Raw genomic sequence first — 20,230 nt, 5'->3', positions numbered from 1 at the left:
TCCACTCACCTCCCAATAACAAAGCCTTCAGAAGCCCATCCTCAGCATCTTCACTCACACCCCAATAACACAACCTTCAGAAGCCCTACCTCAGCATCTTCACTCACCTACCAATAACACAACCTGCAGAAACCCATCCTCAGCATCTTCACCAACCTTCCAATAACACAACTTGCAGAAACCCATCCTCAGCATCTCCACTCACCTCCCAATAACTTAACCTGCAGAAACCCATCCTCTGCATCTTCACTCACCACCTAATTACAAAACCTGCAGAAACCCTTCCTCAGCATCTTCACTCACCTCCCAATAATACAACCTGCAGAAACCCATCCGCAGCATCTTCACTAACCTTCCAATAACACAAACTGCAGAAAACCATACTCAGCATCTCCACTCACCTCCCAATAACACAACCTGCAGGATCCCATCCCCAGCATCTTCACTAACCTTCCAAGAACACAACATGCAGAAAACCATCCTCAGCATCTCCACTAACCTCACAATAACACAACCTGTAGATACACATTCTTAGCGTCTCCACTCACCTCCCAATAACACAACCTGCAGAAACCCATCCACAGCATCTCCACTCACATCTCATTAACACAACCTGCAGAAACCTATCCTCAGCATCTCCACTCACCTTCCAATAACACAACCTGCAGAAACCCATCCTCAGCATCTCCACACACCTCCCAAAACACAAACTTCAAACGCCCACCCTCAGCATCTCCACTCACCTCCCAATAACACAACCTTCAGAAGCCCATCCTCAGCATCTTCACTCCCCTCCCAATAACACGACCTGCAGAAACCCATCCTCAGCATCTTCACTAAACTTCCAATAACACAACCTGCTGAAACCCATCCTCAGCATCTTCACTCACCTCCCAATAACACAATCTTCAGAAGCCCATCATCAGCATCTTCACTCACCTCCCAATAACATAACCTGCAGAAACCCATCCTCAGCATCACCACCCACCTCCTAATAACACAACCTGCAGAACACCATCCTCAGCATCTCCACTCACCTCCCAATAACAAAGCCTTCAGAAGCCCATCCTCAGCATCTTCCTTCACACCCCAATAACACAACCTTCAGAAGCCCTACCTCAGCATCTTCACTCACCTACCAATAACACAACCTGCAGAAACCCATCCTCAGCATCTTCACCAACCTTCCAATAACACAACTTGCAGAAACCCATCCTCAGCATCTCCACTCACCTCCCAATAACACAACCTGCAGAAACCCATCCTCTGCATCTTCACTCACCTCAAAATTACAAAACCTGCAGAAACCCTTACTCAGCATCTTCACTCACCTCCCAATAATACAACCTGCAGAAACCCATCCGCAGCATCTTCACTAACCTCCCAATAACACATCCTTCAGAAACCCACCCACAGCATCTTCACTAACCTTCCAATAACACAACATGCAGAAAACCATCCTCAGCATCTCCACTCACCTCCCAATAACACAATCTGCAGGAACCCATCCCCAGCATCTTCACTAACCTTCCAAGAACACAACATGCAGAAAACCATCCTCAGCATCTCCACTAACCTCACAATAACACAACCTGTAGATACACATTCTTAGCGTCTCTTCTCACCTCCCAATAACACAACCTGCAGAAACCCATCCTCAGCATCTCCACTCACCTCCCATTAACACAACCTGCAGAAACCTATCCTCAGCATCTCCACTCACCTTCCAATAACACAAACTGCAGAAACCCATCCTCAGCATCTCCACACACCTCCCAAAACACAAACTTCAAACGCCCACCCTCAGCATCTCCACTCACGTCCCAATAACACAACCTTCAGATGCCCATCCTCAGCATCTTCACTCCCCTCCCAATAACACGACCTGCAGAAACCCATCCTCAGCATCTTCACTAAACTTCCAATAACACAACCTGCTGAAACCCATCCTCAGCATCTTCACTCACCTCCCAATAACACAACCTTCAGAAGCCCATCATCAGCATCTTCACTCACCTCAAATAACACAAGCTGCAGAAACCCATCCTCAGCATCTCCACTCCACTCCAAATAACACAACCTTCGGAAACCCATCCTCGGCATCTTCACTCACCTCCCAATAACATAACCTGCAGAAACCCATCCTCAGCATCTCCACTCACCTCCTAATAACACAACCTGCAGTACACCATCCTCAGCATCTCCACTCACCTCCCAATAACAAAGCCTTCAGAAGCCCATCCTCAGCATCTTCACTCACACCCCAATAACACAACCTTCAGAAGCCCTACCTCAGCATCTTCACTCACCTACCAATAACACAACCTGCATAAACCCATCCTCAGCATCTTCACCAACCTTCCAATAACACAACTTGCAGAAACCCATCCTCAGCATCTCCACTCACCTCCCAATAACATAACCTGCAGAAACCCATCCTCTGCATCTTCACTCACCTCCTAATTACAAAACCTGCAGAAACCCTTCCTCAGCATCTTCACTCACCTCCCAATAATACAACCTGCAGAAACCCATCCGCAGCATCTTCACTAACCTTCCAATAACACAACCTGCAGAAAACCATACTCAGCATCTCCACTCACCTCCCAATAACACAACCTGCAGGAACCCATCCCCAGCATCTTCACTAACCTTCCAAGAACACAACACGCAGAAAACCATCCTCAGCATCTCCACTAACCTCACAATAACACAACCTGTAGATACACATTCTTAGCGTCTCCACTCACCTCCCAATAACACAACCTGCAGAAACCCATCCTCAGCATCTCCACTCACCTCCCATTAACACAACCTGCAGAAACCTATCCTCAGCATCTCCACTCACCTTCCAATAACACAACCTGCAGAAACCCATGCTCAGCATCTCCACACACCTCCCAAAACACAAACTTCAAACGCCCACCCTCAGCATCTCCACTCACCTCCCAATAACACAACCTTCAGAAGCCCATCCTCAGCATCTTCACTCCCCTCCCAATAACACGACCTGCAGAAACCCATCCTCAGCATCTTCACTAAACTTCCAATAACACAACCTGCTGAAACCCATCCTCAGCATCTTCACTCACCTCCCAATAACACAACCTTCAGAAGCCCATCATCAGCATCTTCACTCACCTCAAATAACACAAGCTGCAGAAACCCATCCTCAGCATCTCCACTCCACTCCAAATAACACAACCTGCGGAAACCCATCCTCGGCATCTTCACTCACCTCCCAATAACATAACCTGCAGAAACCCATCCTCAGCATCTCCACTCACCTCCTAATAACACAACCTGCAGAACACCATCCTCAGCATCTCCACTCACCTCCCAATAACAAAGCCTTCAGAAGCCCATCCTCAGCATCTTCCTTCACACCCCAATAACACAACCTTCAGAAGCCCTACCTCAGCATCTTCACTCACCTACCAATTACACAACCTGCAGAAACCCATCCTCAGCATCTTCACCAACCTTCCAATAACACAACTTGCAGAAACCCATCCTCAGCATCTCCACTCACCTCCCAATAACACAACCTGCAGAAACCCATCCTCTGCATCTTCACTCACCTCCCAATTACAAAACCTGCAGAAACCCTTACTCAGCATCTTCACTCACCTCCCAATAATACAACCTGCAGAAACCCATCCGCAGCATCTTCACTAACCTCCCAATAACACAACCTTCAGAAACCCACCCACAGCATCTTCACTAACCTTCCAATAACACAACATGCAGAAAACCATCCTCAGCATCTCCACTCACCTCCCAATAACACAATCTGCAGGAACCCATCCCCAGCATCTTCACTAACCTTCCAAGAACACAACATGCAGAAAACCATCCTCAGCATCTCCACTAACCTCACAATAACACAACCTGTAGATACACATTCTTAGCGTCTCCACTCACCTCCCAATAACACAACCTGCAGAAACCCATCCTCAGCATCTCCACTCACCTCCCATTAACACAACCTGCAGAAACCTATCCTCAGCATCTCCACTCACCTTCCAATAACACAAACTGCAGAAACCCATCCTCAGCATCTCCACACACCTCCCAAAACACAAACTTCAAACGCCCACCCTCAGCATCTCCACTCACGTCCCAATAACACAACCTTCAGAAGCCCATCCTCTGCATCTTCACTCCCCTCCCAATAACACGACCTGCAGAAACCCATCCTCAGCATCTTCACTAAACTTCCAATAACACAACCTGCTGAAACCCATCCTCAGCATCTTCACTCACCTCCCAATAACACAACCTTCAGAAGCCCATCATCAGCATCTTCACTCACCTCAAATAACACAAGCTGCAGAAACCCATCCTCAGCATCTCCACTCCACTCCAAATAACACAACCTGCGGAAACCCATCCTCGGCATCTTCACTCACCTCCCAATAACATAACCTGCAGAAACCCATCCTCAGCATCTCCACTCACCTCCTAATAACACAACCTGCAGAACACCATCCTCAGCATCTCCACTCACCTCCCAATAACAAAGCCTTCAGAAGCCCATCCTCAGCATCTTCCTTCACACCCCAATAACACAACCTTCAGAAGCCCTACCTCAGCATCTTCACTCACCTACCAATTACACAACCTGCAGAAACCCATCCTCAGCATCTTCACCAACCTTCCAATAACACAACTTGCAGAAACCCATCCTCAGCATCTCCACTCACCTCCCAATAACACAACCTGCAGAAACCCATCCTCTGCATCTTCACTCACCTCCCAATTACAAAACCTGCAGAAACCCTTACTCAGCATCTTCACTCACCTCCCAATAATACAACCTGCAGAAACCCATCCGCAGCATCTTCACTAACCTCCCAATAACACAACCTTCAGAAACCCACCCACAGCATCTTCACTAACCTTCCAATAACACAACATGCAGAAAACCATCCTCAGCATCTCCACTCACCTCCCAATAACACAATCTGCAGGAACCCATCCCCAGCATCTTCACTAACCTTCCAAGAACACAACATGCAGAAAACCATCCTCAGCATCTCCACTAACCTCACAATAACACAACCTGTAGATACACATTCTTAGCGTCTCCACTCACCTCCCAATAACACAACCTGCAGAAACCCATCCTCAGCATCTCCACTCACCTCCCATTAACACAACCTGCAGAAACCTATCCTCAGCATCTCCACTCACCTTCCAATAACACAAACTGCAGAAACCCATCCTCAGCATCTCCACACACCTCCCAAAACACAAACTTCAAACGCCCACCCTCAGCATCTCCACTCACGTCCCAATAACACAACCTTCAGAAGCCCATCCTCTGCATCTTCACTCCCCTCCCAATAACACGACCTGCAGAAACCCATCCTCAGCATCTTCACTAAACTTCCAATAACACAACCTGCAGAAACCCATCCTCAGCATCTTCACTCACCTCCCAATAACACAACCTTCAGAAGCCCATCATCAGCATCTTCACTCACCTCAAATAACACAAGCTGCAGAAACCCATCCTCAGCATCTCCACTCCACTCCAAATAACACAACCTGCGGAAAACCATCCTCAGCATCTCCACACACCTCGCAATAACACAACCTGCAGAAAAACATCCTCAGCATCTCCACTAACCTCACAATAATACAACCTGTAGAATCCCATCCTCAGCGTCTCCACTCTCCTCCCAATATCACAACCTGCAGAAACCCATCCTCAGCATCTCCACTCACCTCCCAATAACACAACCTGCAGAAATCTATCCTCAGCATCTCCACTCACCTTCCAATAACACAACCTGCAGAAACCCATCCTCAGCATCTCCACTCACCTCCCAATAACACAACCTTCAGACGCCCACCCTCAGCATCTCCAGTCACCTCCCAATAATACAACCTTCAGAAACCTATCCTCAGCATCTTCACTCACGTCCCAATAACACAACCTTCAGAAGCCCATCCTCAGCAACTTCACTCCCCTCCCAATAACACGACCTGCAGAAACCAATCCTTATCATCTTCACTAACCTTCCAATAACTCAACCTGCGGAAACCCATCCTCGGCATCTTCACTCACCTCCCAATAACACAACCTGCAGAGACCCATCCTCAGCATCTCCACTCACCTGCTAATAACACAACCTGCAGAACACCATCCTCAGCATCTCCACTTACCTCCCAATAACAAATCCTTTAGAAGGCCATCCTCAGCATGTTCACTCACCTCCCAATAACACAACCTTCAGAAGCCCATCCACAGCATCTACACTCACCTCCCAATAACACAAACAGCAGAAACCCATCATCAGCATCTTCACCAACCTTCCAATAACACAACCTGCAGAATCCCATCCTCAGCATCTCCACTCACCTCCCAATAACAGAACCTGCAGAAACCCATCCTCAGCATCTTCACTCACGTCCCAATAACACAACCTTCAGAAGCCCATCCTCAGCATCTTCACTCCCCTCCCAATCACACGACCTGCAGAACGCCATCCTCTGCATCTTCACTCACCTCCAAATTACACAACCTGCAGAAACCCTTACTCAGCATCTTCACTCACTTCCCAATCACACAACCTGCTGAAACCCATCCGCAGCATCTTCACTAACCTTCCAATAACACAACCTGCAGAAAACCATCCTCAGCACCTCCACTCACCTCCCAATAACACAACCTGCATAAACCCATCCACAGCATCCCCACTCACCTCCCAATAACACAACCTGCAGAAACCCATCCACAGCATCCCCACTCACCTCCCAATAACACAACCTGCAGAAACCTATCCTCAGCATCTCAACTCACCTTCCAATAACACAACCTTCAGAAGTCCATCCTCAGCATCTTCACTCACGTCCCAATAACACAACCTTCAGAAGCCCATCCTCAGCATCTTGACTCCCCTCCCAATAACACGACCTGCAGAACCCCATCCTCAGCATCTTCACTAACCTTCCAATAACACAACCTGTAGAAACCCATCCTCAGCATCTTCACTCACCTCCCAATAACACAATCTTCAGAAGCCCATCCTCAGCATCTCCACTCACCTCCTAATAACACAACCTTCTGAAGCCGATCCTCAGCATCTTCACTCACCTCCCAATAACACAACCTTCAGAAGCCCATCCTCAGCATCTTCACTCACCTCCCAAGAACACAACCTGCAGAAAGCCAACCTCAGCATCTTCATCAACCTTCCAATAACACAACCTGCAGAAACCCATCCTCAGCATCTCCACTCACCTCCCAATAACACAACCTGCAGGAACCCATCCCTAGCATCTTCACTAACCTTCCAAGAACACAACATGCACAAAACCATCCTCAGCATCTCCACTAACCTCACAATAACACAACCTGTAGATACACATTCTTAGAGTCTCCACTCACCTCCCAATAACACAACGTGCAGAAACCCATCCTCAGCATCTCCACTCACCTCCCATTAACACAACCTGCAGAAACCTATCCTCAGCATCTCCACTCACCTTCCAATAACACAACCAGTAGAAACCCATCCTCAGCATCTCCACACACCTCCCAAAACACAAACTTCAAACGTCCACCCTCAGCATCTCCACTCACGGCCCAATAACACAACCTTCAGAAGCCCATCCTCAGCATCTTCACTCCCCTCCCAATAACACGACCTGCAGAAACCCATCCTCAGCATCTTCACTAAACTTCCAATAACACAACCTGCAGAAACCCATCCTCAGCATCTTCAGTCACCTTCCAATAACACAACCTTCAGAAGCCCATCATCAGCATCTTCACTCACCTCAAATAACACAAGCTGCAGAAACCCATCCTCAGCATCTCCACTCCACTCCAAATAACACAACCTGCGGAAACCCATCCTCAGCATCTACACTCACCTCCCATTAACACAACCTGCAGAAACCTATCCTCAGCATCTCCACTCACCTTCCAATAACACAACCTGCAGAAACCCATCCTCAGCATCTCCACACACCTCCCAAAACACAAACTGCAAATGCCCACCCTCAGCATCTCCACTCACCTCCCAATAACACAACCTTCAGAAGCCCATCCTCAGCATCTTCACTCCCCTCCCAATAACACGACCTGCAGAAACCCATCCTCAGCATCTTCACTAAACTTCCAATAACACAACCTGCTGAAACCCATCCTCAGCATCTTCACTCACCTCCCAATAACACAATCTTCAGAAGCCCATCATCAGCATCTTCACTCAGCTCCCAATAACATAACCTGCAGAAACCCATCCTCAGCATCTCCACTCACCTCCTAATAACACAACCTGCAGAACACCATCCTCAGCATCTCCACTCACCTCCCAATAACAAAGCCTTCAGAAGCCCATCCTCAGCATCTTCCTTCACACCCCAATAACACAACCTTCAGAAGGCCTACCTCAGCATCTTCACTCACCTACCAATAACACAACCTGCAGAAACCCATCCTCAGCATCTTCACCAACCTTCCAATAACACAACTTGCAGAAACCCATCCTCAGCATTTCCACTCACCTCCCAATAACACAACCTGCAGAAACCCATCCTCTGCATCTTCACTCACCTCCCAATTACCAAACCTGCAGAAACCCTTACTCAGCATCTTCACTCACCTCCCAATAATACAACCTGCAGAAACCCATCCGCAGCATCTTCACTAACCTCCCAATAACACAACCTTCAGAAACCCACCAAAAGCATCTTCACTAACCTTCCAATAACACAACATGCAGAAAACCATCCTCAGCATCTCAACTCACCTCCCAAGAACACAATCTGCAGGAACCCATCCCCAGCATCTTCACTAACCTTCCAAGAACACAACATGCAGAAAACCATCCTCAGCATCTCCACTAACCTCACAATAACACAACCTGTAGATACACATTCTTAGCGTCTCTTCTCACCTCCCAATAACACAACCTGCAGAAACCCATCCTCAGCATCTCCACTCACCTCCCATTAACACAACCTGCAGAAACCTATCCTCAGCATCTCCACTCACCTTCCAATAACACAAACTGCAGAAACCCATCCTCAGCATCTCCACACACCTCCCAAAACACAAACTTCAAACGCCCACCCTCAGCATCTCCACTCACGTCACAATAACACAACCTTCAGAAGCCCATCCTCAGCATCTTCACTCCCCTCCCAATAACACGACCTGCAGAAACCCATCCTCAGCATCTTCACTAAACTTCCAATAACACAACCTGCTGAAACCCATCCTCAGCATCTTCACTCACCTCCCAATAACACAACCTTCAGAAGCCCATCATCAGCATCTTCACTCACCTCAAATAACACAAGCTGCAGAAACCCATCCTCAGCATCTCCACTCCACTCCAAATAACACAACCTGCGGAAACCCATCCTCGGCATCTTCACTCACCTCCCAATAACATAACCTGCAGAAACCCATCCTCAGCATCTCCACTCACCTCCTAATAACACAACCTGCAGTACACCATCCTCAGCATCTCCACTCACCTCCCAATAACAAAGCCTTCAGAAGCCCATCCTCAGCATCTTCACTCACACCCCAATAACACAACCTTCAGAAGCCCTACCTCAGCATCTTCACTCACCTACCAATAACACAACCTGCATAAACCCATCCTCAGCATCTTCACCAACCTTCCAATAACACAACTTGCAGAAACCCATCCTCAGCATCTCCACTCACCTCCCAATAACATAACCTGCAGAAACCCATCCTCTGCATCTTCACTCACCTCCTAATTACAAAACCTGCAGAAACCCTTCCTCAGCATCTTCACTCACCTCCCAATAATACAACCTGCAGAAACCCATCCGCAGCATCTTCACTAACCTTCCAATAACACAACCTGCAGAAAACCATACTCAGCATCTCCACTCACCTCCCAATAACACAACCTGCAGGAACCCATCCCCAGCATCTTCACTAACCTTCCAAGAACACAACACGCAGAAAACCATCCTCAGCATCTCCACTAACCTCACAATAACACAATCTGTAGATACACATTCTTAGCGTCTCCACTCACCTCCCAATAACACAACCTGCAGAAACCCATCCTCAGCATCTCCACTCACCTCCCATTAACACAACCTGCAGAAACCTATCCTCAGCATCTCCACTCACCTTCCAATAACACAACCTGCAGAAACCCATGCTCAGCATCTCCACACACCTCCCAAAACACAAACTTCAAACGCCCACCCTCAGCATCTCCACTCACCTCCCAATAACACAACCTTCAGAAGCCCATCCTCAGCATCTTCACTCCCCTCCCAATAACACGACCTGCAGAAACCCATCCTCAGCATCTTCACTAAACTTCCAATAACACAACCTGCTGAAACCCATCCTCAGCATCTTCACTCACCTCCCAATAACACAACCTTCAGAAGCCCATCATCAGCATCTTCACTCACCTCAAATAACACAAGCTGCAGAAACCCATCCTCAGCATCTCCACTCCACTCCAAATAACACAACCTGCGGAAACCCATCCTCGGCATCTTCACTCACCTCCCAATAACATAACCTGCAGAAACCCATCCTCAGCATCTCCACTCACCTCCTAATAACACAACCTGCAGAACACCATCCTCAGCATCTCCACTCACCTCCCAATAACAAAGCCTTCAGAAGCCCATCCTCAGCATCTTCCTTCACACCCCAATAACACAACCTTCAGAAGCCCTACCTCAGCATCTTCACTCACCTACCAATTACACAACCTGCAGAAACCCATCCTCAGCATCTTCACCAACCTTCCAATAACACAACTTGCAGAAACCCATCCTCAGCATCTCCACTCACCTCCCAATAACACAACCTGCAGAAACCCATCCTCTGCATCTTCACTCACCTCCCAATTACAAAACCTGCAGAAACCCTTACTCAGCATCTTCACTCACCTCCCAATAATACAACCTGCAGAAACCCATCCGCAGCATCTTCACTAACCTCCCAATAACACAACCTTCAGAAACCCACCCACAGCATCTTCACTAACCTTCCAATAACACAACATGCAGAAAACCATCCTCAGCATCTCCACTCACCTCCCAATAACACAATCTGCAGGAACCCATCCCCAGCATCTTCACTAACCTTCCAAGAACACAACATGCAGAAAACCATCCTCAGCATCTCCACTAACCTCACAATAACACAACCTGTAGATACACATTCTTAGCGTCTCCACTCACCTCCCAATAACACAACCTGCAGAAACCCATCCTCAGCATCTCCACTCACCTCCCATTAACACAACCTGCAGAAACCTATCCTCAGCATCTCCACTCACCTTCCAATAACACAAACTGCAGAAACCCATCCTCAGCATCTCCACACACCTCCCAAAACACAAACTTCAAACGCCCACTCTCAGCATCTCCACTCACGTCCCAATAACACAACCTTCAGAAGCCCATCCTCAGCATCTTCACTCCCCTCCCAATAACACGACCTGCAGAAACCCATCCTCAGCATCTTCACTAAACTTCCAATAACACAACCTGCAGAAACCCATCCTCAGCATCTTCACTCACCTCCCAATAACACAACCTTCAGAAGCCCATCATCAGCATCTTCACTCACCTCAAATAACACAAGCTGCAGAAACCCATCCTCAGCATCTCCACTCCACTCCAAATAACACAACCTGCGGAAACCCATCCTCGGCATCTTCACTCACCTCCCAATAACATAACCTGGAGAAACCCATCCTCAGTATCTCCACTCACCTCCTCATAACACAACCTGCAGAACACCATCCTCAGCATCTCCACTCACCTCCCAATAACAAAGCCTTCAGAAGCCCATCCTCAGCATCTTCACTCACACCCCAATAACACAACCTTCAGAAGCCCTACCTCAGCATCTTCACTCACCTACCAATAACACAACCTGCAGAAACCATCCTCAGCATCTTCACCAACCTTCCAATAACACAACTTGCAGAAACCTATCCTCAGCATCTCCACTCACCATCCAATAACACAACCTGCAGAAACCCATCCTCAGCATCTCCACACACCTCCCAAAACACAAACTTCAAACGCCCACCCTCAGCATCTCCACTCACATCCCAATAACACAACCTTCAGAAGCCCATCCTCAGCATCTTCACTCCCCTCCCAATAACACGACCTGCAGAAACCCATCCTCAGCATCTTCACTAAACTTCCAATAACACAACCTGCAGAAACCCATCCTCAGCATCTTCACTCACCTCCCAATAACACAACCTTCAGAAGCCCATCATCAGCATCTTCACTCACCTCCTAATAACACAACCTGCAGAACACCATCCTCAGCATCTCCACTCACCTCCCATTAACAAATCCTTCAGAAGCCCATCCTCAGCATCTTCACTCACACCCCAATAACACAACCTTCAGAAGCCCTACCTCAGCATCTTCACTCACCTACCAATAACACAACCTGCAGAAACCCATCCTCAGCATCTTCACCAACCTTCCAATAACACAACTTGCAGAAACCCATCCTCAGCATCTCCACTCACCTCCCAATAACACAACCTGCAGAAACCCATCCTCTGCATCTTCACTCACCTCCCAATTCCAAAACCTGCAGAAACCCTTACTCAGCATCTTCACTCACCTCCCAATAATACAACCTGCAGAAACCCATCCGCAGCATCTTCACTAACCTTCCAATAACACAACCTGCAGAAAACCATACTCAGCATCTCCACACACCTCCCAATAACACAACCTGCAGGAACCCATCCCCAGCATCTTCACTAACCTTCCAAGAACACAACATGCAGAAAACCATCCTCAGCATCTCCGCTAACCTCACAATAACACAACCTGTAGATACACATTCTTAGCGTCTACACTCACCTCCCAATAACACAACCTGCAGAAACCCATCCTCAGCATCTCCACTCACCTCCCATTAACACAACCTGCAGAAACCTATCCTCAGCATCTCCACTCACCTTCCAATAACACAACCTGCAGAAACCCATCCTCAGCATCTCCACACACCTCCCAAAACACAAACTTCAAACACCCACCCTCAGCATCTCCACTCACCTCCCAATAACACAACCTTCAGAAGCTCATCCTCAGCATCTTCACTCACGTCCCAATAACACAACCTTCAGAAGCCCATCCTCAGCATCTTCACTCCCCTCCCAATAACACGACCTGCAGAAACCCATCCTCAGCATCTTCACTAAACTTCCAATAACACAACCTGCTGAAACCCATCCTCAGCATCTTCACTCACCTCCCAATAACACAACCTTCAGAAGCCCATCATCAGCATCTTCACTCACCTCAAATAACACAAGCTGCAGAAACCTATCCTCAGCATCTCCACTCCACTCCAAATAACACAACCTGCGGAAACCCATCCTCGGCATCTTCACTCACCTCCCAATAACTTAACCTGCAGAAACCCATCGTCAGCATCTCCACTCACCTCCTAATAACACAACCTGCAGAACACCATCCTCAGCATCTCCACTCACCTCCCAATAACAAAGCCTTCAGAAGCCCATCCTCAACATCTTCACTCACACCCCAATAACACAACCTTCAGAAGCCCTACCTCAGCATCTTCACTCAGCTACCAATAACACAACCTGCAGAAACCCATCCTCAGCATCTTCACCAACCTTCCAATAACACAACTTGCAGAAACCCATCCTCAGCATCTCCACTCACCTCCCAATAACACAACCTGCAGAAACCCATCCTCTGCATCTTCACTCACCTCCCAATTACAAAACCTGCAGAAACCCTTACTCAGCATCTTCACTCACATCCCAATAATACAACCTGCAGAAACCCATCCGCAGCATCTTCACTAACCTTCCAATAACACAACCTGCAGAAAACCATACTCAGCATCTCCACTCACCTCCCAATAACACAACCTGCAGAAACCCATCCTCAGCATCTTCACTAACCTTCCAATAACACAACATGCAGAAAACCATCCTCAGCATCTCCACACACCTTCCAATAACACAACCTGCAGTAAACCATCCTCAGCATCTCCACTAACCTCACAATAACACAACCTGTAGAAACCCATCATCAGCGTCTCCACACACCTCCCAATAACACAACCTTCAGAAGCCCATCCTCAGCATCTGCTCTCACCTCCCAATAACATGACCTGCAGAAAGCCATCCTCAGCATCTTCACTCACCTCCAAATAACACAACCTGCAGAAATCCATCCTCAGCATCTTCACTGACCTTCCAATAACACAACCTGCAGAAAACCATCCTCAGCATCTCCACTCACCTCCCAATAACACAACCTGCAGAAATACATCCTCAGCATCTTCACTAACCTTCCAATAACACAACATGCAGAAAGCCATCCTTAGCATCTCCGCACACCTTCCAATAACACAACCTGCAGAAATCCATCCTCAGCATCTCCACTAACCTCACAATAACACAACCTGTAGAAACCCATCATCAGCGTCTCCGCACACCTCCCAATAACACAACCTGCAGAAACCCATCCTCAGCATCTCCACTCACCTCCCAATAACACAACCTGCAGAAACCTATCCTCAGCATCTCCACACACCTTCCAATCACACATCCTGCAGAAACCCATCCTCAGCATCTCCACTCACCTCCCAATAACACAACCTTCAGACGCCCATCCTCAGCATCTCCACTCACCTCCCAATAACACAACCTTCAGATGCCCATCCTCAGCATCTTCACTCACGTCCCAATAACACAACCTTCAGAAGCCCATCCTCAGCATCTTCACTCACGTCCCAATAACACAACCTGCAGAAACCCATCCTCAGCATCTTCATTCACCTCCCAATTACACAACCTTCAGAAGCCCATCCTCAGCATCTCCACTCACCTCCCAATAACACAACCTTCAGAAGCCCATCCTCAGTATCTTCACTCACCTCCCAATAACACAACCTTCAGAAGCCCATCCTCAGCATCTTCACTCACCTCCCAAGAACGCAACCTGCAGAAACCCATCCTCAGCATCTTCAACAACCTTCCAATAACAAAACCTGCAGAAACCCCTCCTCAGCATCTCCGCTCACCTCCCAATAACACAACCTGCAGAAAGCCGTCCTCTGCATCTTCACTCACCTCCCAATTACACAACCTGCAGAAACCCTTTCTCAGCATCTTCACTCACCTCCCAATAACACAACCTGCAGAAAGCCATCCTCAGCATCTTCACTAACCTTCCAATAACACAACCTGCAGAAAATCATCCTCAGCATCTCCACTCACCTCCCAATAACACAACCTGCCTAAACCCATCCTCAGCATCTTCACTCACCTCCCAATAACACAACCTGCATAAAACCATCCTCAGCATCTCCACACATCTCCCAATAACACAACCTGCAGAAAACCATCCTCAGCATCTCCACTAACCTCACAATAACACAACCTGTAGAAACCCATCCTCAGCGTCTCCACTCACCTCCCAATAACACAACATGCAGAAACCCATCCACAGCATCTCCACTCACCTCCCAATAACACAACCTGCAGAAACCTATCCTCAGCATCTCCACTCACCTTCCAATAACACAACCTCCAGAAACCCATCCTCAGCATCTCCACTCACCTCCCAGTAACACAACCTTCAGACGCCCATCCTCAGCATCTCCGCTCACCTCCCAATAACACAACCTTCAGAAGCCCATCCTCAGCATCTTCACTCACCTCCCAATAACACAACCTGCAGAAATCTATCCTCAGCATCTCCACTCACCTTCCAATAACACAACCTGAAGAAACCCATCCTCAGCATCTCCATTCACCTCCCAAAAACACAACCTTCAGACGCCCACCCTCAGCATCTCCACTCACCTCCCAATAACACAACTTTCAGAAACCTATCCTCAGCATCTTCACTCACGTCCCAATAACACAACCTTCAGAAGCCCATCCTCAGCATCTTCACTCCCCTCCGAATAACACGACCTGCAGAAACCCATCCTTATCATCTTCACTAACCTTCCAATAACTCAACCTGCGGAAACCCATCCTCGGCATCTTCACTCACCTCCCGATAACACAACCTGCAGAAACCCATCCTCAGCATCTCCTCTCACCTCCTAATAACACAACCTGCAGAACACCATCCTCAGCATCTCCACTTACCTCCCAATAACAAATCCTTCAGAAGGCCATCCTCAGCATGTTCACTCACCTCCCAATAACACAACCTTCAGAAGCCCATCCTCAGCATGTTCACGCACCTCCCAAGAACGCAACCTGCAGAAACCCATCCTCAGCATCTTCAACAACCTTCCAATAACACAACCTGCAGAAACCCCTCCTCAGCTTCTCCGCTCACCTCCCAATAACACAACCTGCAGGAACCCATCCCCAGCATCTTCACTAACCTTCCAAGAACACAACATGCAGAAAACCATCCTCAGCATCTCCGCTAACCTCACAATAACACAACCTGTAGATACACATTCTTAGCGTCTACACTCACCTCCCAATAACACAACCTGCAGAAACCCATCCTCAGCATCTCCACTCACCTCCCATTAACACAACCTGCAGAAACCTATCCTCAGCATCTCCACTCACCTTCCAATAACACAACCTGCAGAAACCCATCCTCAGCATCTCCACACACCTCCCAAAACACAAACTTCAAACACCCACCCTCAGCATCTCCACTCACCTCCCAATAACACAACCTTCAGAAGCTCATCCTCAGCATCTTCATTCACGTCCCAATAACACAACCTTCAGAAGCCCATCCTCAGCATCTTCACTCCCCTCCCAATAACACGACCTGCAGAAACCCATCCTCAGCATCTTCACTAAACTTCCAATAACACAACCTGCTGAAACCCATCCTCAGCATCTTCACTCACCTCCCAATAACACAACCTTCAGAAGCCCATCATCAGCATCTTCACTCACCTCAAATAACACAAGCTGCAGAAACCTATCCTCAGCATCTCCACTCCACTCCAAATAACACAACCTGCGGAAACCCATCCTCGGCATCTTCACTCACCTCCCAATAACTTAACCTGCAGAAACCCATCGTCAGCATCTCCACTCACCTCCTAATAACACAACCTGCAGAACACCATCCTCAGCATCTCCACTCACCTCCCAATAACAAAGCCTTCAGAAGCCCATCCTCAACATCTTCACTCACACCCCAATAACACAACCTTCAGAAGCCCTACCTCAGCATCTTCACTCAGCTACCAATAACACAACCTGCAGAAACCCATCCTCAGCATCTTCACCAACCTTCCAATAACACAACTTGCAGAAACCCATCCACAGCATCTCCACTCACCTCCCAATAACACAACCTGCAGAAACCCATCCTCTGCATCTTCACTCACCTCCCAATTACAAAACCTGCAGAAACCCTTACTCAGCATCTTCACTCACATCCCAATAATACAACCTGCAGAAACCCATCCGCAGCATCTTCACTAACCTTCCAATAACACAACCTGCAGAAAACCATACTCAGCATCTCCACTCACCTCCCAATAACACAACCTGCAGAAACCCATCCTCAGCATCTTCACTAACCTTCCAATAACACAACATGCAGAAAACCATCCTCAGCATCTCCACACACCTTCCAATAACACAACCTGCAGTAAACCATCCTCAGCATCTCCACTAACCACACAATAACACAACCTGTAGAAACCCATCATCAGCGTCTCCACACACCTCCCAATAACACAACCTTCAGAAGCCCATCTTCAGCATCTGCTCTCACCTCCCAATAACATGACCTGCAGAAAGCCATCCTCAGCATCTTCACTCACCTCCAAATAACACAACCTGCAGAAATCCATCCTCAGCATCTACACTAACCTTCCAATAACACAACCTGCAGAAAACCATCCTCAGCATCTCCACTCACCTCCCAATAACACAACCTGCAGAAATACATCCTCAGCATCTTCACTAACCTTCCAATAACACAACATGCAGAAAACCATCCTTAGCATCTCCGCACACCTTCCAATAACACAACCTGCAGAAATCCATCCTCAGCATCTCCACTAACCTCACAATAACACAACCTGTAGAAACCCATCATCAGCGTCTCCACACACCTCCCAATAACACAACCTGCAGAAACCCATCCTCAGCATCTCCACTCACCTCCCAATAACACAACCTGCAGAAACCTATCCTCAGCATCTCCACACACCTTCCAATCACACATCCTGCAGAAACCCATCCTCAGCATCTCCACTCACCTCCCAATAACACAACCTTCAGACGCCCATCCTCAGCATCTCCACTCACCTCCCAATAACACAACCTTCAGATGCCCATCCTCAGCATCTTCACTCACGTCCCAATAACACAACCTTCAGAAGCCCATCCTCAGCATCTTCACTCACGTCCCAATAACACAACCTGCAGAAACCCATCCTCAGCATCTTCATTCACCTCCCAATTACACAACCTTCAGAAGCCCATCCTCAGCATCTCCACTCACCTCCCAATAACACAACCTTCAGAAGCCCATCCTCAGTATCTTCACTCACCTCCCAATAACACAACCTTCAGAAGCCCATCCTCAGCATCTTCACTCACCTCCCAAGAACGCAACCTGCAGAAACCCATCCTCAGCATCTTCAACAACCTTCCAATAACACAACCTGCAGAAACCCCTCCTCAGCATCTCCGCTCACCTCCCAATAACACAACCTGCAGAAAGCCGTCCTCTGCATCTTCACTCACCTCCCAATTACACAACCTGCAGAAACCCTTTCTCAGCATCTTCACTCACCTCCCAATAACACAACCTGCAGAAAGCCATCCTCAGCATCTTCACTAACCTTCCAATAACACAACCTGCAGAAAATCATCCTCAGCATCTCCACTCACCTCCCAATAACACAACCTGCCTAAACCCATCCTCAGCATCTTCACTCACCTCCCAATAACACAACCTGCATAAAACCATCCTCAGCATCTCCACACACCTCCCAATAACACAACCTGCAGAAAACCATCCTCAGCATCTCCACTAACCTCACAATAACACAACCTGTAGAAACCCATCCTCAGCGTCTCCACTCACCTCCCAATAACACAACATGCAGAAACCCATCCACAGCATCTCCACTCACCTCCCAATAACACAACCTGCAGAAACCTATCCTCAGCATCTCCACTCACCTTCCAATAACACAACCTCCAGAAACCCATCCTCAGCATCTCCACTCACCTCCCAGTAACACAACCTTCAGACGCCCATCCTCAGCATCTCCGCTCACCTTCCAATAACACAACCTTCAGAAGCCCATCCTCAGCATCTTCACTCACCTCCCAATAACCCAACCTGCAGAAATCTATCCTCAGCATCTCCACTCACCTTCCAATAACACAACCTGAAGAAACCCATCCTCAGCATCTCCATTCACCTCCCAAAAACACAACCTTCAGACGCCCACCCTCAGCATCTCCACTCACCTCCCAATAACACAACCTTCAGAAACCTATCCTCAGCATCTTCACTCACGTCCCAATAACACAACCTTCAGAAGCCCATCCTCAGCATCTTCACTCCCCTCCCAATAACACGACCTGCAGAAACCCATCCTTATCATCTTCACTAACCTTCCAATAACTCAACCTGCGGAAACCCATCCTCGGCATCTTCACTCACCTCCCGATAACACAACCTGCAGAAACCCATCCTCAGCATCTCCTCTCACCTCCTAATAACACAACCTGCAGAACACCATCCTCAGCATCTCCACTTACCTCCCAATAACAAATCCTTCAGAAGGCCATCCTCAGCATGTTCACTCACCTCCCAATAACACAACCTTCAGAAGCCCATCCTCAGCATCTTCACTCACCTCCCAAGAACGCAACCTGCAGAAACCCATCCTCAGCATCTTCAACAACCTTCCAATAACACAACCTGCAGAAACCCCTCCTCAGCATCTCCGCTCACCTCCCAATAACACAACCTGCAGAAAGCCATCCTCTGCATCTTCACTCACCTCCCAATTACACAAACTGCAGAAACCCTTTCTCAGCATCTTCACTCACCTCCCAATAACACAACCTGCAGAACGCCATCCTCAGCATCTTCACTAACCTTCCAATAACACAACCTGCAGAAAATCATCCTCAGCATCTCCACTCACCTCCCAAAACACAAACTTCAAACACCCACCCTCAGCATCTCCACTCACCTCCCAATA

This window comes from Scyliorhinus torazame, chromosome 5, assembly GCF_047496885.1.
Source record: "Scyliorhinus torazame isolate Kashiwa2021f chromosome 5, sScyTor2.1, whole genome shotgun sequence".
NCBI lineage: Eukaryota > Metazoa > Chordata > Chondrichthyes > Carcharhiniformes > Scyliorhinidae > Scyliorhinus > Scyliorhinus torazame.
This window is presented reverse-complemented; position numbering follows the sequence as displayed.